This window comes from Dysidea avara, chromosome 6 (genome assembly GCF_963678975.1).
Source record: "Dysidea avara chromosome 6, odDysAvar1.4, whole genome shotgun sequence".
Lineage (NCBI taxonomy): Eukaryota > Metazoa > Porifera > Demospongiae > Dictyoceratida > Dysideidae > Dysidea > Dysidea avara.
Genome location: NC_089277.1, coordinates 30,414,717 through 30,437,709, shown reverse-complemented (window position 1 = coordinate 30,437,709; position 22,993 = coordinate 30,414,717). Strand labels below are relative to the sequence as shown.

Below are 22,993 nucleotides of genomic sequence, written 5' to 3'. Positions count from 1 at the left end.
GTTACAGTGGAGATGAAATGAATGACACAACAAATTATAGTGGGAAATTACAAATATTTGAAGTGGTTAAAGGAGATGACAGTAGCCGCAACAAATTTCAATAGGTTACAATGGAATACAATAGGTTACAGTGGGTTACAGTTAGTTACAATGAGTTACAATAGGTTATGGTAGGTTTCAGTGGGTTACGGTAGGTTACAATGGGTTACAGTAGGTTGCAGTAAGTTACAATGGGTTACAATAGGTTGCAGTAGGTTACAGTGGATCATAGTAGGTTACAATTGGCTACAGAAGGTTACAATGGATTACAGTAGGTTTCAGTTGGTTACAATGGGTTACGGTAGGTTACAATGGGTTACGGTGGGTTTCAGTGGGTTACAATAGGTTACAGTGAGTTACAATTGGCTACAGAAGGTTACAATGGATTACAGTAAGTTTCTGTAGGTTACAGTGGATTACAGTAGGTTACAATCGGCTACAGAAGGTTACGATCGGTTACGGTAGATTACAATAGGTTATAGTAGGTTACAATGGGTTATGGTAGGTTACAGTGGGTTACAATGGGTTACAATAGGTTACAATGGGTTACAATGGATTACAGTGGGTTACGGTAGGTTACAATAGGTTATAATGGGTTACAGTTGGTTACAATAGGTTACAGTAGGTTACAATAGGTTGCAGTAGGTTACAATGAGTTACAGTAGGTTACAAAAGGTTACAATAGGTTATAGTAGACCCATCCAAAAACAGCTTATAGCTGTAAAAAAGTGCGCGTCCAAGTAAAGCAGAGTTAACTGCGACAAAAAGTAATGATATCATAATGCGGCCATGTGCGAGGTGTGCAAGTTGTAAAATTAATATTAGCTAATCAGATAATACAATGTTATTGTTAAAGTGTTAATGAGAACTATGTGATGCTGCTAGTTTTTAAGTGTGTGAGCATCTTCATAAATGCCACATAAATTTAATTCTCAATAAAGCAATGTGTATAGATTCTCTGATAGTAATAAATAGTTTGAGTTTGGCCACCTTTCCTTTGTTCGTAGCATTGCTGTATACAGGAAAGGCGGCCAAACTCAAACTATTTATTACTATCAGAGAATCTATACACATTGCTTTATTGAGAATTAAATTTATGTGGCATTTATGAAGATGCTCACACACATAAAAACTAGCAGCATCACATAGTTCTCATTAACACTTTAACAATAACATTGTATTATCTGATTAGCTAATATTAATTTTACAACTTGCACACCTCGCACATGGCCGCATTATGATATTATTACTTTTTGTCGCAGTTAACTCTGCTTTACTTGGACGCGCACTTTTTTTACAGCTATAAGCTGTTTTTGGATGGGATTTCAATACTTTTTGTTAGAATAAGCAATGCACTGTTGATAACAGTAGGTGAGTTTCCATGGTTTTGACAGAAACCCCAGATTACAGTGACAGAATATTAAAATATAACTGTAATTTTAGTGGCCAGGGCCGCCCACATTGGGGATAACTGGGGTATTTTGCCCCCTACCACAGCCCGAAAGGGGCCACTTGAATACCTGTTTAAAGAAAGATTGATATACTCTAATAGAGCAGTCAGGATCTAGACCCTTCCTTGCCCCTGGGCCCCTCTTTAACTCTTTTCCCTGGGCCCTCTAATTTCTCTGGACGGCCCTGTTAGTGGCATGCAACTGCAGTCAACTAACACCCATTTTAACTAGTAAACCCTTAACAACACTTTGCCTTTCATCTTGTACTGCATTGAAACGATCAAGATACTCTATTAGAGCAGTCACAAAACAGCTGTAACACAGCAATCAATATTTAGCATAGTTACAACTTCTGCTTAGCATCGGATTGTATAGTTTAAATTACTAGCTACTTACAGACTTTACAATATAAAAATATGGCACTTGTAGAAATGTGACTGTTCTATTAGAGTATCTTGATCTACTTCAAGCATTGACTAATTCAAGTGAAGAAGCTACGCCCCTGCCAAGAGATCTTGTGAAATGAAATGAGAATAGTAAAGAAAAGGCAAGTATGTACAGAGATGTCCTGTTGTAAATAAACGCCTTTAAAATTTATATTACTACTAAATAAACGCACCTGTGTGGCTGTTGTCTCCAAGGTTGTCTCATTACTTGTCTTTTCGTGTTGAAGGGATTTAGTCGCAATTGGTGAGTTTAACTATACATGTATTTGTGTTGTAAAACTTAATTGTAAAAAGGCGATTAGCACATAATTATCATGATAAACATGTATTTGTCACAGTAGAGTCTCTCACGAAGTCACGATTATTACGAGACATTGGACCAGGGTAAAAAATTTACTGCTATATTTAGAGGTTGTAACATTTGTATATCTTAGTATCTTAATATATAATCCCCCATGATCACTAATCACTAATAGTACAGTGAAAACTGGTCATTATTCAGGCTGTAGGGACAAAATTTTCTAACCTTGCCTTTTAAAGAGGTGGCTGCATTATGCGGCCTTAAAAAAAGGTAATAAGCATGCTGTTCTAACTGGCTATAGAGATGGATTTAGTGTATGACAGCGTATGAGACAGTGAGTGCTGGCAGCAAGGGGGCAGCCAATCTGTTAGAGCACCAAAAGCACTGCTTCAGACATAGGCAGTTGACTGTCAGCCCCAAGTGTAAACAGTTTCACTATTGGTCCTTATAAGCTCCTGATGAAGAAAGTGATGAAGTCATTATCCATAGGATATATTTTTCAGAGTATCCATTTCAGTTCTACAATATAGTAGCCAAGCATAAGATGAACATAACACAGCATTCCAGTAGTTTAGTGGTGACCACAACACTGCCTGAGTTAAACTGTGGTGAGATTTGAGACTACCAGAAGCCCTGGAATGTCTTTAACACATGAAATACCAAATATCTAATGCCTGGCTTTCATCCACAGTGGACCTGTCTTGGTGGCCACTTGTACAGAAGGGAAACAGCTGCCACACAGTCTTGCGAGCGAAACAGCTAGTTGCCACACCCCTTAATTATCAATTTGTAAAATCTTTAGCAAAATTGTGTGTGCGAGCAAGTGCGATGTGGCAGTGCCGTGTATATGGTTGCTGCCTAGCAGTGACACATCACGAGTATTGAAGTCACAATGCGTTACTGTATCATCCATCTAAATACAATCTCTGAATGTGTCATTTTGTGTAGAGAGCAATCTTCCACAAGAAGTGACCTGCAGGTTTCAGTGTATATTGTTAACCATTAATATTGTTCACAATATTGTGAACTATATGTACAGTGAAACCTCACTTAGTGGCCACCTCTTTAATAAGACCACCTCATTATATTGGCCACCTCTAGTAGGTCCCAAATATAGCTAAGCATTACTTATGACCTCATTAATAAGGCCACCTTGTTATTCAGGCCAAATTTTTTGGTCCCACAGCCTGCCATATTAATGAGGTTTCATTGTACTTATGTGAATTTTTATTTTTCGTAACTTTTCTTCAGGTTTACTGATGGGCACTATGAAGCATTGTTGACTGGTACGTGTATAATGTGGTGACTTGAAATGCTAAAACAGTACGTAGCATGTCTTTTATGTACATGTAATGTGTTGTAATGTGTCCACACATCCACACATCTTAGAAATAAATATAATTGTATTCTCTATAAATAGTCAGTTCCATTGTGCCACTGAGTCATAAGTTGGTTGAGTATGGATCATCCAGGGCACTTGAGACACATTTTGTCCTGGCCAAGTGGATCTCATCCACTGACAGAATATACAGGATCAGATCACGTGTATAAATTACGGTGGAACTTGTTTATTGCCACCTTCACTCATTCAGCAGGTAACAGTGTATAAATTCTCAATTGGAATTGGCTTTTCAAGAGTGGTTGTCTTTCTATACTAGTGGCCATTAAGATAGGTTGTACTGATAGAGTGTACATACTAGAGATGCAACAATATCCTCCACTTAGTGTCGTTTGATAATGATGCAATGGAGACTATGTATTATTGCATTTAAATACTATACTATTATATTGCAACTCTAGCACATATTTATAACAGGAATGTTTGTTAACTGTTTAGACATACTGGAGCCACACCCACTCATCTGGATTCTACAAATGGAGTCATACCAACTTGTTGTCATCATACTTACTCGTTACTCCCATTGTGTTTGGATGAATATACATGCCGTCATGTGAGACTTGCTACCATGGCGGGCCACTGGAAAACATTTGCATAGCAGTTATATTACAGTCATTATTGTACAATTCTTACATTATTGTTGTGAAAAGTGTTTGGTATTCATGTGTCTCCTCTGTATGTTGTAATTACATGTGTAATTTTGTGTGGGGGTGCTATAAAATGCAATAATGCATGGTGACAATTGTATTAGGCGATTTTGCACACTTCCTTTTAAGCGTACTCTTGTGTCATTCTTTAAGCCGCGCCCTTAGAGGACAAATTATGTGGGGGCGACTAATTTCAAAACGAAGGATGGTATGCAGCACCATAGATTATATCTATGGACTATAATCTATGGCAGCACACTTCTTGGTGGCTATATGTACTGATTAACTACATAGAGCGCCAGTTCATCAATACCCAGTGACCGCAGTTGTTCTCTGCGTCATTCTTTAAATTCCGAGTAAAATTCTTAGAGAGCAAATGACGTGGGGGCGACTAAATTCAAATTTCAAACTAGCCATTCTCGAAAACAAATGTTTCAATCTGAACGAAATTTTCAGAACAGTTTAAAGACACATTGCCCTACATGCCAAGCGAGTATTGCGGAAAACAACAATCTGGGATTTGTATTTGGCCTCTAGGTCGACTGAGGACGACTGAAACTTCGTTTGGTGCTGAAATCACGACTGTAGGGTAATCATGTATGGTGAAATCGATGATGTGAATCTTGAGGTGATTGAGTGAATACTGAAGCGATAACAGGGCGATCAATGTTCGGAATGCACAAAGGAACGCAAGGCATACATACACCTGCGGTTGCGTCTAACTGCATGTGATAAAAAAAAAAAATGAAACTTCCCCTTTGATGTCGGCAACCTCGATCACGAAACAATCGGCATGGATTTGCTTCACTGCTTGTGTGGTAGTTACTAGTGACACGATGAGTTCAACTCCAGAGTTTCAGAGGGATAGCGTAAGTGACGGGTGGATTACAGGAAGGCCGAATTTGACAACGTTCATTCTTGTAAAATCCTCACATAGTGGTCGCGTCATTTATTGTCTGCGGCGCGCGTTTCTGCTTTACTGGCCGCGCGACTCACTACCGTGAGTCTTGATTACAATGGGTTACTGTAGGTTACAATGGGTTACAGTTGGTTACAATGGGTTACAGTTGGTTACAATACGTTACAAAGGGTTACAATGGGTTACAGTAGATTACAATGGGTTATAATGAGATACAATAGGTTACAATGGGTTACAGTGGGTTACAATAGGTTGCAGTAGGTTACAATAGGTTGCAGTAGGTTACAATGGGTTACAATAGGTTACAATGGGTTATGGTTGGTTACAATGGGTTACAATAGGCTACAGTAGGTTACAATGGGTTACGGTAGGTTACAGTGGGTTACAATAGGTTACAATGAGGTTATAATGGATTACAGTGGGTTACGGTAGGTTACAATCGGTTATAATGGGTTACAGTAGGTTGCAATAGGTTACAGTAGGTTACAATGAGTTATAGCAGGTTACAATGGGTTACAATAGGTTACAGTAGATTACAATGGGTTACTGTAGGTTACAATGGGTTACAATGGGTTACAGTGGATTAAAATGGGTTACAATGAGATACAATAGGTTACAATGAGTTACAGTGGGTTACAATAGGTTGCAGTAGGTTACAATGGGCTACAATAGGTTGCAGTAGGTTACAACGGGTTACTGTAGGTTACAATGGGTTACAATAGGTTACAATGGGTTATGGTAGGTTACAGTGGGTTACAATAGGTTACAATGGGTTACTGTAGGTTACAAAGGATTAAAGTGGGTTACAATGGGTTACGGTAGGTTACAATGGGTTACAGTAGGTTACAATAGGTTACAATGGGTTGCAGTAGGTTACAATGGGTTACAATAGGTTACAGTAGATTACAATAGGTTATAGTGGGTTACAATAGGTTGAAGTAAGTTACAATGGGGTATACTGTAGGTTACAATGGGTTACAATAGCTTACAATGGGTTAAAATAGGTTACAGTAGGCTACAATGGGTTACAATAGGTTGCAGTAGATTAAAATGGGTTACAGTAGGTTACAATGGGGTACAGTAGGTTACAATAGGTTACAATGGGTTGCAGTAGGTTACAATGGGTTACAATAGGTTACAGTAGATTACAATAGGTTATAGTGGGTTACAATAGGTTGAAGTAAGTTACAATGGGGTATACTGTAGGTTACAATGGGTTACAATAGCTTACAATGGGTTAAAATAGGTTACAGTAGGTTACAATGGGTTACAATAGGTTGCAGTAGGTTACAATGGGTTGCAGTAGTTTACAATGGGTTACAGTAGATTACAATAGGTTATAGTGAGTTACAATGGGTTACGGTAGGTTACAGTGGGTTACAATAGGTTACAGTAGGTTACGATTGGTTACAGAGGGTTACAATAAGATACAATGGGTTACAGTGAGTTACAATGGGTTACAATAGGTTGCAGTAGGTTACAGTAGATTACAATGGGTTACAGTAGGTTACGGTAGGTTACAATAGGTTACTGTAGGTTACAATGGGTTACAGTAAATTACAATGGTAACAATAGGTTACAATGGGGTACGGTAGGTTACAATGGGTTACAGTGAGTTACAATGGGTTACGGTAGGTTACAGTGGGTTACAATAGGTTACAGTAGGTTACTATTAGTTACAGAGGGTTACAATAAGTTACAGTGGGTTACAGTAGGTTACAGTGAGTTACAATGGGTAACAATAGGTTACAGTGGGTTACAATAGGTTACAGTAGGTTATAGTGGATTATATTAGGTTATATGAGTTACAATAGGTTACAGTAGGTTACGATTGGTTACAGAGGGTAACAATGGGTTACAGTGAGTTACAATGGGTTATGGTAGGTTACAGTGGGTTACAATAGGTTACAATGGGTTATAATGGATTACAGTGGGTTACAGTAGATTAAAATGGGTTACAGTGGGGTAATTACAATAGGTTGCAGTAAGTTACAATAGGTTATAATGGGTTACAATAGGTTACAGTAGGTTACAATGGGTTACAGTAGATTAAAATGGGTTACAGTGGGTTACAATAGGTTGCAGTAAGTTACAATAGGTTACAGTGGGTTACAATGGGTTACTATAGGTTGCAATGGGTTACAGTAGGTTGCAATGGGGTAACAATTACAATAGGTTGCAGTAGGTTACAATACGTAGGTCTGTAACCTATTATAACTCATTTTAACCTAGCGTAACCCATTGTAACCTACTATAACCCATTGTAACCTACTGTAACCTATTGTAACCCATTGTAACCTACAGTATACCCCATTGTAAACTACTGCAACCTATTGTAACCCACTGTAACCCATTTTAATTTACTGTAACCCATTGTAACCTACCGTAACCCATTGTAATCCATTGTAACCTACTTTAAGTTAGTGAGGCTCCTACTGCCAGAAAACTTTTTCCAAGCCAGACAAATGATCTAAAGGTAAGAATTTGGGTGTATGGGCAGTCGTGCTGTAGCCTATAAGATGGAGGACTGGTACACATTTTATATCAATAAAACTTGAGACTCAGTGCCTGTCCCGCCTACGTACCAGGCCACCCTAAGAAGGCAAGATTTAAGCCTAAACAACCCACTGAAACTGCCTTATGATCATAGTTGACTCATGGGGCAGTAATTCTGGCTAGCACTTGATGCCCATATACCCACATAAGCAATACTTTGCATTTCCAAATAATAAGTTGATTGACAAAGGAGACCAGATAACTTAAATGTTAAATGACAACTACTTACAACACGTGATGTTTATACTTAAAACCACTGTCTTGCTCTTAGGATGATCCTGAAGTGAATCAAATTGTGCTTTTAGAGAGGGACGATGAGAGAGATGCCAGGTGACGAGGATTGGCTTTGATGAAGAGTTGATAGCAGTCACTCTTCCAGCACCCTAGGGTTTGGATAGCAGAGTCCTGCAAACCCATCATAGCTGCTGTTGTAGCTGCTCCGTTTCTGAAGCTATGGCCTGCATATTGCTGAGCTGGAAGGTTAGCTGCTGCTAATGTTTTCCTGACCACTTCGACAAACTTGGATTTCGATAAAGGCATCCCATCGTGCCATTGAAAGAGAGCTCCCGAGTGGCCACCACGCCTAGCAAGGTACTCTAATAACTCTGTAACTGGGCACAGATCATCGTTGGTTTTTCCCAGCACTACTTGGCAATCTACTCTCCCCTGATCTGTTTTAGATAGCTTAATGTTCAAAGAGATCAGAGATGGAGATGAGGGCTCATCTGTGGCTACGTCACTAAAAGACAGGTGAGAGTTTGGATCACATACACTCTCCACTGTGACCTCCCCCGAGCGGCAAAAGGAAAAAAATGTTGTCAGGGAGGCTGCCCACAGCATCACCGAATCAAATGAGGAATCCCTGCCAACCCACGACCGTCTAAGCTTCCTCAGAATTCCTGGGGTGATTGGCAATCGGGAGCATAAGGGAGTTCCACTTCTTCCCCGCTCTGCCCTAATTCCTCTGATGTAGACGGGGAATCTTGTCGATATTTGGATCCTTACCCCTGCCTCACCCCCGACAAGTATGTCCTTATTGTAGTGTGAGCAAGACCCTGTTGACCTAGACAGGCTGAGAAGTAGCATAAGATCTCCTCTGAAGTAGGTAGGGGGATTAGGGAAAAGCTGTTACAAAAGTCCAGGTATTGGCGTTCTGCTGCTTTATAGGTCTTATGTGATGAAGGGGCTAAACCTGCTGTAAAATACTGCTGAACTGTTCGATCCAGCTCGTGCAGGTCCAGGTGTTGTCCTGTGACAAGAGGGACACTAGTAGGAGAGGTACTTGGGTAGGATGATGATCCGCCTGAGGAACCTGGGTAGAGAACACAGACAAGTAATTCATAGACAATGCATCAGCTGCTACATTTTTAGATCCCGGAATATGTGATGAGACAAACCAAAAATTGAATTTTTCTGCAAAAAATACCAGCAGTCTGGTGAGGTGCATCAAGTGTAGGTTACTACTGAATGTGGCATTCAGGACTGCCACTACTGCTGCATTGTCGACTGAAAATTCTACTACATGACCGCCCCAGTTGCGGCCAAACACCACGGCTGCAATAACCACTGGAATCATTTCCTTTACTGCAATTGAGAGAGGGGCCAGTCTAGAGGTCCACTAAAGTTGAAACCATTTGGATTGACAGAATGCTCCACATCCCCATGAGCCTGAGGCATCTGAGTGTACCTTGATGGTTGGCTCTTGAAGGCCCAGGTCCCTTAACAAAGAGATGCCATTCCATTGATCCACAAAAGATAACCACCACAAGATGTCTGCTTTAGCAGGAAGGCTGAGCCTTACTAGGTGGTCTGGCCTGCTTCTGACTGACTGGAGGGCATACAGCCGTCTTAGAAATGGCCTTTCCGGCCTGACCACCTTTGTAGCAAATTGAAGTAGCCCAGTCAGGCTTTCCAACTCTTTCTTGGGGATTGACCGGCGACCTATGGCCCCCCTTAGCTGGTTCTTAAGCTTACTCAACTTGTCCTTTGGGAGACGCAGCTGCAGAGCAATCGAGTCCACTTCTATGCCTAGAAATGTTAAACACGTGGAAGGACCTTCCAGTTTGGACTCCTCCAGAGGAACCCCCAGCCTCTCGAAGGTATTTACTAGGGTTACCTTCTGGCCTACTGCTGCCTGGTGACTTCTTGCGACCAGGATAAAGTCGTCCAAGTAGTGAAGGCCCATTTGAACTCCTTTATGGTGGAGTATCCATTGGAGGGCATCCGCTACTGCCAAGAAAATTTTGGGGGCAGGCCGAAGTCCAAATGGCAGGACTTTGTCCACATACAGAAACCCTTCCCAATGCACCCCTAGAAGGTGTTGGTCCTCTGGGTGTACTGGCACTATACGATAGGCTTCCTTTACATCAGCCTTTACCAGTAAAGAACCTCTTCCTGCTGACACTATCAGTGCTGCTAAGTGGTCAACAGATGTATAAGAAAGAGAGGATAGCTCTGAGTTAATACCCATGTTCACACTCCCCTTTTCTGGTGAAGATAAGTCCACAATTAAGCGCTATTTACCTGGCTTATTCTTCTTTGGGATCATTCCTAGAGGACTTATGTGCAAGCCGTTTGGCCATTCCTTTACTGGAATTTTCCACATTCTACCCAGAGCTACCTCCCTTCTTAGATACTCGGCTACTGTCTTTGGGTTGTCGACGTTGAGGTTAGAGGTGGCCGGCAATAGGTGGAAACTCCTGTCCCGGCCTATGCGGAAACCCCATTGTATGCCATCCAAAATGTACTTGACATAGCACTTATTTTGATGATCTGCAAGTTCCTCCCTCCAGGCTGCCCCTTATAGAGGGGAGCATACCTTCTGTGAGAATACGATGTGAGCCACATCTTTTGATGGCCTGAAGGCATCAAAGTGGAGGAGGTCCTCTGTATAGCGGTACTTACCATCTTGTACCAACCCTCTGGTAAAGGCTCTCACCGGGAGACCTACAATGAATTGAAAGAGGTCTGACATAGTTACACACCTGGGGGTGGAGTATCAGCAGACCCCCCCAGTCAGAACCTTAAGCTCTGCAACCATTTTTATTTATTTATTTTTTACAAACTATATAAAATGGCCATTTAAAAACCTTTATGCCCTTTCCAAATAGTGTCTCCTGTGTAAGGACCTGGATTGGTTGTAGACTGCTTAAGGGAGTGGCTTAAAATGTAGGCCCTTCTTGACCCCACAGTGTGGGGGCAGGGAGCTGAAAACTGTCTTACTTAGCTATACCAAATACATTAAACAATAGGATTTCATTATGAGCCATTGGTCAAGCAGTAAAAATTAGTAATACATGACTAATAGTAATGGGTTTAGCATTTGCATAAACCAGCAATCATGTCAGGATGGGAAGACTCTTGTAGTTCATCGACCTTTTAGCTTTGGGCAGTTAAATTTCTTGTGAGCACCCTTACAGAATGAACATATGTGAGCATACTTGCAAGGCTTGAAGCATTTTCCATTGTTCCATCGTCTGCATGGCTCTGGGCCTTTCCCCCTTTTGAACTACCCTGATCCTGCCTGTGGGTGACTAGTAGGGAAGGGCTTTCCACGTCTGCAGTGCATATCTGGGGAAGGCAGGTTCCATAAATTTGCATATTCATCTCTCCCCACTTCTTAACATTTTTTGCAGCGGCCCATTCCAGGAACTCCACGTCATACTTTAGCCACTTGAAACCTCTTGCCTGTGACAATCATATCACTTGGTGCATGTGGGCGACCAGGCCTGCTGCCTCCTCCTTTCAAGTAGCTTCTGATGAAACTAACACTGCCAGGTACTTGGCGTATGCTTCCGTCCAGGAAACGATGTCGGAAATAGTGAGCCACCGGTGGGACTGGGGATTGGGCTCAAACGTAACCATCTGTCCATTTATCAAGACAGATGTGCTTTCCTGTGTGACTGGTTCCTCTGAAAGGAACTTCGATAGGTCGAAGAACTCCCACCACCGGATCTTTTCAATCAGTTTACGGGAATTGGAGAGATCCCATCTGCTACTATCCTGGATGGGGAGGAATTCAATGGGAGATTGTCCACCACTGGGTCCAGTGAGATTGATGGAGGACACCATGCTGACTGGGTGTGTGTCAGAGCTGGGTTTACCGGGAGAAGGGGCAGTTGAAATCTTGGTGGTGCACCTGCGGATGCGAAAATTCAGTAACATTGTGTGCTGACAGGCATAGCTGCTTTGTGCAACATCGCTAGGGTTTCCTAGAGCCGAGTTTGAATGTCTTTGGCCACAGGACCTAATTGAAACTTTCCCCCTGCCCCATTTGACATACTTCAGGGCCTTTACCAACTTTCCCAGCTGTCTGTTGCACAAAGCAAGCTGATGGCCCAGAGTACGGTGAATTTCTGCTGCTTCCCCTACAGCCAGCTGGAAGGGCCAGGTGCATCCCAGCCTATTGGTAGCTGGATAGCATAAAGAGCGTTATTTAGTACTGTATGAAGTTCAGAATCTTTCTATAATGCCAACCGCTAGACTGGGACCCTGCATTCTACAAGGTCACACCTTGTAGATGGATGTGCTGTATCCAGTAAATACGTCATGGTTGAAATGTTGTGTCTACCACATGAACTGCAGTAGGACCCGCTGTCTCCCGACGGAAAAGTGCACTGCAGTAGGACATACTACCTCCAGCAGGAAAGTGCACTACGGTCTGGCACCCTGCACTGGGCACATTGCCTCCAACTGGATCATGCATGGCAGTTGGACATGCTGCCTCCAACAAAAAGTGCACTGCAGTTGGACACACAGGATGGTGCAGTGCATTGGGCACGCTGCCTCCAACAGAAAGTGCACTGCGGTTGGACATGCTGCCTCCAACAGAAAGGGCACTGCGGTTGGACACACAGGAAGGCGCAGTGCATTGGGCACGCTGCCTCCAACAGAAAGTGCACTGCGGTTGGACACACAGGAAAGCGGAGTGCATTGGGCAGGTTGCCTCCGACCGAAAGTGCACTGCGGTTGGGCACACTGCCTCCAACAGGAAGGTGCACTGTGGTTGGACCCACTGCCTCCCACAGAGAAGTGTACTGCGGTTGGCCACGCTGCCTCCAACAGAAAGTACACTGCGGTTGGACACACTGCCTCCAACAAGGAAGAGCACAGCGGTTGGACGCGCAGCCTCCAACTTGTGGTTGGACCCACAGGTGAAGCCCTGCTATGAACTAGCTAAAAGAGGGGCTCACCCAAAACCTATAGAATGGGGGTAGTGCTCATTGCAGCTAACTGGCTATAGCTGTAGTTTCCCAAATTGATTACTTCCCTAAGATTAAAACCTTCTGCCTGGTTTTTCATACTGACTGCATCCACAGGGTGGGGCTAATTAGACCTAAAGTGACCAGCTGTTTTTGCTGGGTCCATCCCATGCCTAGCTGGATTAAATAGCCAACCCACATCAAAGGGAAGGACACTGACCATTGAGTACCCTTAAAGCCACAATTGTGCAACTGGGGGTTTGTGCCCTAATTCCTTACCTGCTCAGCTCTTTGAGAGGGTGGTGTAATTCAAATTGTTTACTCTTCTTGCAATGAGGTCCCAAGTAGTAACATTGATAAGCGAACTACTGTGTTTGTGGTGGACCAAAGAGGTGGGGGGGGGGACCTCTTCCACTTTACCAGCTACGCCACCTCCTACATCCTTATGCGGGACTCCATAATTCTTAATTGTGGTACCCTTGTGGCTTATACTCTAGCTTCAATATTTATCTTAAGGTCCTGATATGCAGATTGGACATGTTAAATCCCTAACCCGAGGGGTCACCAACTGCTTCGAAATCTCGTACACCTCCAGTAAAATCCTGCCTGAAATACGAAACCTTCTGTTGTTATCGTGATTCTGATTCTATACTCGTTCTGGTACCTTAGCTTACACTCAACTGCTCCTGCACAAAAGTAAGAATGAAATCCGATGTTCCGCTCCACTTCGGATTTGTATAATCAAGTTGTGGAAGCCACACAAAACCAGGAGCTGTGGGAAAAAAGCCGCACAAACCAGGAGAGAATGAAATCCGATGTTCCGCTCCGTTTCGGATTTATATTAAGCGAGTTGTGGAAGCCAAACAAAACCAGGAGTTGTGGGAAAGAAGCCACACAAACCAGGAGAGAATCTATGCAAACTGTCCAAAAGTATATCGATAAAATCCGATGTTCCGCTCCGTTTCGAATTTGTATTAAGCGAGTTGTGGAAGCCAAACAAAACCAGGAGCTGTGGGAAAGAAGCCACACAAAACCAGGAGAATCCATGCAGATTGCTCCTGCACAAACGTAAGAATGAAATCCGATGTTCCGCTCCGCCTCGGATTTGTATTAAGCAAGTTGTGGAAGCCAAACAAAACCAGGAGCTGTGAGAAAAGAAGCCATACAAAACCTGATGTATGGACTGAACTGGTTGACTCACACCTGTGCATGCACCACTAGTAGTTATATCATGCTGACACATTCTGTACTTGTATTCTAATTATATCGCACACTGCACGCATGCGCGAGAGAGTCAATTAGTAATATTGAGCACATGTTACATGGTGTCAGAAGTGCCTTTCTGAAATCAGTGAAATGACTGCCTCGAGCTCTACGTACAACGTATCTCTCCAGCCTCGGCCACCATTTATCTTCAGTTCTCCGGATGAATGGCCCAAGTGGCGTCGACGCTTTGAACAGTTTAGAGTAGCGTCTGGATTGTGTAAAGAAGACGAAGAAAGACAAGTTAGCACGCTTCTGTATTGTTTGGGAGATGATGCAGATGATGTCCTTACTTCCACAAATATTTCTGTTGACAATCACAAGAAATACGCCGAGGTGCTGGAGAAATTTGACGGCCATTTTAAGGTGCGGAAAAACGTGATATTTGAGCGTGCTCGTTTCAACTCCAGAGTGCAAGCTGAGGGGGAATCCATTGAACAATACATCACTAGTCTCTATAATTTGATAGAACACTGCGAGTACGGCACCCTAAAAGAAGAGATGATCAGAGACCGGTTAGTAGTCGGCATCCGTGATAGTAGTTTGTATGAACTACTTCAGATGGATGAATCATTAACCCTAGAGAAGGCCAAGAAACTCGTTCGCCAAAGAGAGGCAGTTAAAGAACAACAGTCCTTTCTAAAGAAGGAAGAATGCACTCTAGAGTATGTTAAACAGAAACCTATGGGTAACCCGGCCCGCACCAAGACGAAAGCGTCACTGTGCTCTAGATGTGGTAAAAGTCACCCTAGGGACCACTGCCCTGCTAAAGATGTAACATGTTTAAATGCAACCGACGTGGACAATTTGGCAAAATGTGCTTTTCTAAAACAGTGGCTATGGTATCCGAAGACATTCCTGATCCTGATGACGATGGCCATACAGAGACATCCCTTTGCTACCTTGATGCCATAAATGACGAGTCTGAACAATCAGTTACAGCCTGGTACATCCGAGCAATGGTGAACAATAATGAAGTGGTGTTCAAGGTTGATACAGGAGCAGAGGTCACTGCAATTTCAAAGGAAGTCTATGATGCCATTGGTCAGCCCAGACTTCACAAGCCAACAAAGGTACTTTGTGGACCAAGTCGACAGCCTCTGGATGTGTTGGGCAGAATTATGGTACAGCTAAGGTACAAAAACAACACAATAAAACATCACATGTATGTTGTAAAAACACTGAACCAGAATTTGTTAGGTCTCCCAGCTATTTTGGCTTTAAATATCCTTACAAAAGGTGATGCTGTTGGTGACACTACCAGCTGCATTCCTTCCCAGTTCCCAGAACTGTTTCAAGGGCTTGGAACAATGAAAGCTGAATATGAAATAAAAATCAAACCAGATGCTATGCCATATGCACTGTTCTCAGCCCGCCGGATACCGATTCCCCTTAGACATAAGGTAGAACAAGAGCTTAAACAGATGGAGGTCACAGGAGTTATAAGTAAAGTTGACCAACCAACAAATTGGTGTGCAGGCATGGTAGTAGTGCAGAAAAAATCTGGAGGGGTTCGTATCTGTGTTGATCTAAAACCATTAAACCAGAACGTGCTTAGAGAGGTACATCCCATGCCACATGTGGAAGACACCTTGGCTCAACTTCAAGGAGGGAAAGTGTTTTCTAAATTAGACGCCAACAGTGGCTTTTGGCAAGTGCCTTTAGCTAAGAACTGCAGACACCTTACCACCTTTATTACACCTTTCGGGCGTTATTGCTTCAATAAACTCCCGTTTGGGATATCTAGCGCCCCGGAGTTTTTTCAGAAACAAATGAGCCACATTTTAGAAGGTCTGCCAAGCTTGGTTTTGGGGTCCAGACCAAGATAGAGCCTTTAATCAATTGAAAACAGAACTCACAACACCTCACATATTGACCATGTATGACCCTAAAGCACAAACTAAAATATCCGCAGATGCTTCATCTTTTGGTCTTGGTGCAGTACTCCTTCAGGCTAAGGGCACATCCTGGCATCCAGTTGCATACGCTTCCCGTTCTATGACCAGCACTGAACGTAGATACGCCCAAATAGAAAAAGAGGCGTTGGCTATCACCTGGGCTTGTGAGAAGTTTAGTAGCTACATTATTGGCAATCAGATCCTCTTAGAAACCGACCATAAACCCCTTGTACCACTGCTGACTTACAAGCACCTAGAGAATCTTCCTCCAAGAGTACTTCGATTTCGACTCCGTCTAATGAGGTTTGATTACAATATTGTTCATGTTGCTGGTAAATACCTTCATACTGCTGATCTACTTTCCAGGGTACCACAACATACCTCTCCGGATGCCCAGAGTTTATCCCAGCAGGAGGATATTGAATATTTCATACAAAGTGTTACCTCCTATTTACCAGCTAGTGAGAAACGTTTACAAGTCTACCGTCAAGAGCAATCTGAGGATCCAGTCACTAAAACAGTCATATCCTATTGTCAATCAGGGTGGCCTAAGCACTCTTCACTTCAAAAGGACCTCAAACCCTTTTGGCCATTTCGTGGTGAGTTGAGCCTATACAATGGGTTGTTGTTGTATGGGAGTCGTATTGTTGTACCTGTCAAACTTCGTACTGAGACTCTAGAAAAAATCCACCACGGCCATCAAGGGATAAACCGGTGCCTCCTTCGATCAGTGTCATCTGTATGGTGGCCTGGGGTGTCTAAAGCTGTTGAAGCTTATGTAAAGAGCTGCCCCCACTGTCAGAAGACATACATTCCTCCCCGAGAGCCACTGATCATTTTGCCACTACCACAAAGGCCTTGGGAGGGAGTAGCTGCAGATCTATTTGAACTGGATGGCACCCAACACCTCCTGGTAATTGACTACTACTCAAGATACCCAGAAGTCATTCAGCTACATAGCACTACTTCAACCACTATAGTGAATGCCCTCAGATCAATTTTTGGACGACATGGTATCCCGTCAACACTAGTAACTGACAATGGACCACAGTTTAACTGCAGTACCTTTAAACAATTTTCCTCGCTATATGGCTTCCATCATGTTACAAGTAGCCCAAGATACCCACAAAGCAACGGGTTGGTGGAGAGAGCAGTGAGGACGGTTAAAAGGTAACTGAAAGGGTCTTCAGATCCGCACATGGCATTACTCAGCTATCGAGCCACCCCACTCCCATGGTGTTCTCTCAGCCCTGCAGAGTTATTGTTTGGACGGAAAATTGCCACAGACTTACCTCAACTTTCCCCTCTGCTGACTCCCCACTGGTCTCACTTAAAACATTTTAAGAAAACAGACAAAGCCTACAAGTCCAAACAACAAATACAATTCAACCGCAGGCACAGAACTAGATCCCTTCCAATGCTTAGCACCAATACTCCAGTTTGGGTGCGAACCGGGAGACAGCAAGTACCAGGGACAATAGTTTCAAAGTCTCACATGCCTAGATCCTATACAGTTCGGACTTCCTCAGGATTAGTTCGCAGAAACCGTCATCACCTGGCACCCAGGATAGGAGGTCCTTCACAATATTACAGAGATGTAGACCTTGAGATTGACACACCTCTTCCAGAGGAACCCATAAGTGAGGGAGCAGCTAATGCTACAGAAGATCAGACAGTGCCAAGACCTCCGATCCGGACTCGTTTACAAACTGGCACTACAATGAGACCCCGAAACGTTATTCTTGAGAAAGGGAGATGATGTATGGACTGAACTGGTTGACTCACACCTGTGCATGCACCACTAGTAGTTATATCATGCTGACACATTCTGTACTTGTATTCTAATTATATCGCACACTGCACGCATGCGCGAGAGAGTCAATTAGTAATATTGAGCACATGTTACAAAACCAGGAGAGAATCAAATTAAGAATGAAATCCGATGTTCCGCTCCGTTTCGGATTTGTACTAAGCGAGCTGTGGAAGCCAAACAAAACCAGGAGCTGCACTGTTAAAAATGAAGTAACAGTGTGTGGGAAAGAAGCCATACAAAACCAGGAGAGAATCAAATTGAGAATGAAATCCGATGTTCCTCTCCGTTTCAGATTTGCATTAAGCGAGTTGTGGAAGCCAAACAAAACCAGGAGTTGTGGGAAAGAAGCCAACAAACCAAGAGAGAATCCATGCAAAGTCCGACGTTCCACTCTGTTTCGGATTTATATTAAGCGAGTTGTGGAAGCCAAACAAAACCAGGAGCTGTGGGAAAAAAGCCTAACAAAACCAGGGGAATCCATGTAAACTGCTCCTGCACAAAAGTAAGAATGAAATCCGATGTTCTGCTCTGCTTCGGATTTACTTAGCAAACTGCAAACTTAGCAACATAAACTTAGCAAAACTTCATAAATTTAGCAACACACCAACTACAAAAGTAACTTAAGCATACACTGAGATGCTCCTGGTTTTGTGGGGTTTCACACCAGATAGAGCTTTGACAGTTGCTCCTGGTTTTGAGGGGTTTCGCACGGGATTTCCCCTGAATGATTGGCCTTTTTCCTGGTTTATAGGGCTTCAGCTGCGAGTTGCTCCTGGTTTTGTAATATTTCATTTAATAGTTATGCCAAGGCTTTACTCCTGGTTTTATATGGCTTTGCAGTTCCTCTCAATTTCGTGAGGCTTTGCTCTTACATGCCTGCTGAACTTCTGTTTCTTTCTCCCACTATTTTTTGGTGATTTCAGAACTTATCACTCTACACCAACCTGTAATTTAAAATCAGATTTTGCAGTTCTCGTTCGATTTTGCAAAATCTTTTGAAACCCATGAAATCTTGAGAAATTTGTTCAAGATTTTGAAATCCGTACCCCTTTTTCGTGAGTTGGTGACCCCTCGCCCTAACCCCAGTACAAGATATGTGGGAGTAGGAAGGGATTTGAAACTTCTCCAAGACAAATGCCCCACTATCAACCATCTATTGGAATACTACCCCCCTCTGAAAACGGACATAAAACTACCGAATCGGGTACAAAAAAAAAATTTTTTTTCAGTGACTATTGTCTCACACCTGGGGATACTTGGTTAGTGAATCTCTCCATTGGTTCCGTATAATGCCCCCAACTATCCTGCCCCGGGAGTTACAACCGATAGGTGCATTAGTTATCGTCTGTGCTTTTTATGGAGACGTAGCAAGGAGAGGGCGGAGGGTTTACCCAGCCCCGGCGGTCTCCTAACCCCCATGCATCGCGGTATTCACCCTGAGGACTAGCCCCCACTACACTCATTACAGATAAGTAACACTTAGCCAACAAAGTTTACTAGCCATGGAGGTGGTCATGCTTGAAGACGTCGCCGTTGAATTCTCCGTTGAAGGAATAACTCCTGCGGCCTGGGACAAGGGATTTCGCCCTTCCTGTTGTCCGGATGAAACCAGGGGCTGCACAACTCTTGCTACTGATTGCAGTAGTGACATCAGTCTCGTGGCATCCTCCACTGATAGTCCGCTGACTGCCGGTGAAACTGGAGGCGGGGGCGGTGGAGGTGGGTTCTGACTCTCCTCCGACTCGGACGTTGGGATATCCATTGAGGACATTACTCTGGCTGCAATATCAAGCGATAACACACTGTGAATCGGCCAAAACAAGGACCAGCAATGACTATAAACTTTCGCACTAACCACTGTGCGCCAAGAATTTTAGATAGATATTTGGCATCACAAACCTGATGAACAGGTTAAGGAGTGGTCTTGTGGTAACAAACCTGTTTTACCTCAATCCCCCCACTCACGGATATCGAGCCTCTAGTTAAACCTGTTTAACCTGCGTTTAAACCTGGAATAACCCATTGTAACCCACTGTAACCTACTGTAACCCATTGTAACCTACCGTAACCCATTGTAACACATTGTAACCTACTGTAACCCATTGTAACCCACTGTAACCTACTGAAACCCATTGTAATCTACTGCAACCTACTGTAACCCATTGTAATCTACTGTAACCCATTGTAACCTATTGTAACACATTGTAACCTACAGTAACCCACTGTAACCCATTGTAATCTACTGTAATCTATTTTACAATAGGCTACAGTAGGTTACAATGGTTACAATAGGCTACAGTAGGTTACAATGGGTTACGGTAGGTTACAATGAGTTACAATAGGTTACAGTGGGTTACAATGGAATATGGTTGGTTACAATGGATTACAGTGGGTTACAATAGGTTGCAGTAGGTTACAATGGGTTACAGTAGGTTACAGTGGGTTACAATAGGTTACAGTAGGTTACGGTAGGTTTAAGTAGGTTACAATGGGTTACGGTAGGTTACAATGGGTTACGGTAGGTTTCTGTGGGTTACAATAGGTTACAGTGAGTTACAACGGGTTACAATAGATTGCAGTAGGGTACAGTGGATTACAGTAGGTTACAATCGGCTACAGAAAGTTACTATCGGTTACGGTAGATTACAATAGGTTATAGTAGGTTACAATGGGTTACAATAGGCTACAGTAGGTTACAATGGGTTACAATGAGTTACAATAGGTTACAGTGGGTTACAATGGGATATGGTTGGTTACAATGGGTTACAGTGGTTACAATAGGTTGCAGTAGGCTACAATGGGTTACGGTAGGTTACAGTGGGTTACAATGGGTTACGGTAGGTTATAATGGGTTACAGTTGGTTACAGTAGGTTCCAATGGGTTACCCCATTGTAACCTACTATAACCTATTGTAATCTACTGTAACCGATTGTAACTTTCTGTAGCCGACTGTAACCTACTGTAACCCATTGTAACCTACCGTAACCCACTGAAATCTACTGTAACCCATTGTTACCTACCGTAACCCATTGTAACCTATCGTAACCCATTGTAACCTACCTGAACCCATTGTTACCTACCGTAACCCACTGTAACCTATTGTAATTTGTTGCGGCCACTGTCATCTGTTTTAACCACTTCAAATATTTGTAATTTTCCAGTACAATTTGTTGTGCCATTCAGTTCATCTCCACTGTAACCTAGTAACTTCTGAAGCCAATTACAAGAAAAATTTTCACAACATCTAAATACCTCATGTTGTGCCATATCTATGTATTATATATGCATACCTAAAATTTTTGATTGTGGGTCAGCAGCTAGTACGTTCTGGTTACGTCTGGCTACGATGAATGACCATATCCGAAAATTTCGGTTATGCGAGTTTAATCTTTTAATCAGTGCTATTGAATCGTTTATGGAAAAAATATGGAGTTTACTAAAGGTCTAGATAGGTGAGCTTACTGGTAGAGTAGTTACTCCGTGTAGAGTAGTAGCTTCATGATGGGGGCGTGTCCGTATTTGAAATGATCGGTGAATAAGCTATAACACTAGTTCTCACCTTAGCCCAACATTTTTCAACTCGTAGGATGGCGAGGATAACAAACCTCTCTCCATCTGAGTGGTTTTCATTGTGAAATCCAAGTTGTGCATCCTAATCACGTGAGTATTAATCGATCCCCACAATCGATTTCAGTGTGTCAAAGTCTATATAATCAGTGCCAGGTTGTAGCCCGGGCGGCTTCTTTGATCTGAGGTGTAAAAGTGTTGCATATAAATATGTACCACTTTCACACCTCAGATCAAAGGAAAGCCAATGCATATTATATCACATACAGTATCGCACTGACTCAATATGTTAACAAGATATACACACTGCTACCAGTGCGTATATCTCGTTAACTTGAGACATTGCACACCTAATAGGAGTGCACACTATATCCAGAAATCATCAGATTTCTTTGATGCTATACTGTTATCCTCTTCTCTTATATAGGGAATCAAGCAAGCTGTGATTGTAGGATTGAATTCTGCCAAATAACCTGTGATTGTGGGATTCAGTTTTAATACATCAACAGTAGTTTGTTTTTTACTTTTGTAAATGCAGCAATTAAAGTAACATAATTAACACTACTCTTAAATTGCTATATTAGCAAAAATAAAACTACTGTTTGATGTATTAAAATTGAATCCCACAATCACAGTTTGTTTGGCAAAATTCAATCCCACAATCACAGCTTACTTGGTTCCCTATACAAGAGAAGGGTGTAGCAACTAAAGATTTTGCCAATAGGTGGCTCTACATGCTAAAGTAGAACATATTAGTTATACCACGGGCACTTATGCTTTGCCTGTACATACACACTTGCACTCGGGAGTGTAGCCCTCGTGCTTGTGTGTATATATCAAGTAAAGTACTTGTGCCCGTGGTATAACTATTACATAAATTGATTTTGATCTGACAAGATGTACAGTATTTCTATCAAAAGGAGTATATATTATGGCTCTTCCACAGAAGGAGGATCCACCATTGTGTAGTTAGTAGCTGGCAATGTGCATGGACTTGCATGAGGAGTGGAGTTCTTCCAAAGTTGGCCATTTGCTAATAAAATGCATGAGTAATGACATCAGAAAAGCGTAATTGGTCATTCAAAGAGTTGAAGAATTACACTTCTACAAAGCAGGCACTGATGTGTAGATCTGCTCTATGAATTCGAATACTGGGTATCCACCACAGCACATTATTTCATTAGTGCTGATGGTTATACCATTTAGTGGCTTGAAGGAACAACTGTTAGAATTTGTGCCGCCAATATTTGGAAGGACTTCAACTTTTGTTATTGCTTTTGAGCCATGCATACAATCATGGTTGCAACTTCTGCATTACTAATCTATAGACATTTTGAACCACAAAAATATACTATTATAGTTAAATACATTACCTGTAGTACTGTATAGGTCACAGCAAAAGGTTAATGTTGGATTATATCAAGAACTAATCAGTATTATATACACACATGTACATGTGTGTGTCCATATGTGACTTGTTTGGTGTAGCCAC

The 22,993-nt window shown here is 42.5% G+C and overlaps 2 long non-coding RNA genes across 2 annotated transcripts in view; one reads left to right on the top strand and one right to left on the bottom strand.

Moving 5' to 3' along the window:
* LOC136257360 (uncharacterized) overlaps positions 1–21,593 on the bottom strand; it is a 34,005-nt gene extending 12,412 nt beyond the window's left edge. Inside the window, exon 1 of the long non-coding RNA XR_010701927.1 lies at positions 21,494–21,593. This is a non-coding gene — a long non-coding RNA (uncharacterized lncRNA). The remainder of the gene's footprint in view (positions 1–21,493) is intronic.
* LOC136258184 (uncharacterized) lies at positions 2,109–4,383 on the top strand. Its single transcript, XR_010702610.1, has 3 exons — positions 2,109–2,180; positions 3,489–3,560; positions 4,075–4,383. It is a non-coding gene; the product is annotated as an uncharacterized lncRNA (long non-coding RNA).
* Positions 21,594–22,993: the final 1,400 nt, after the last annotated feature.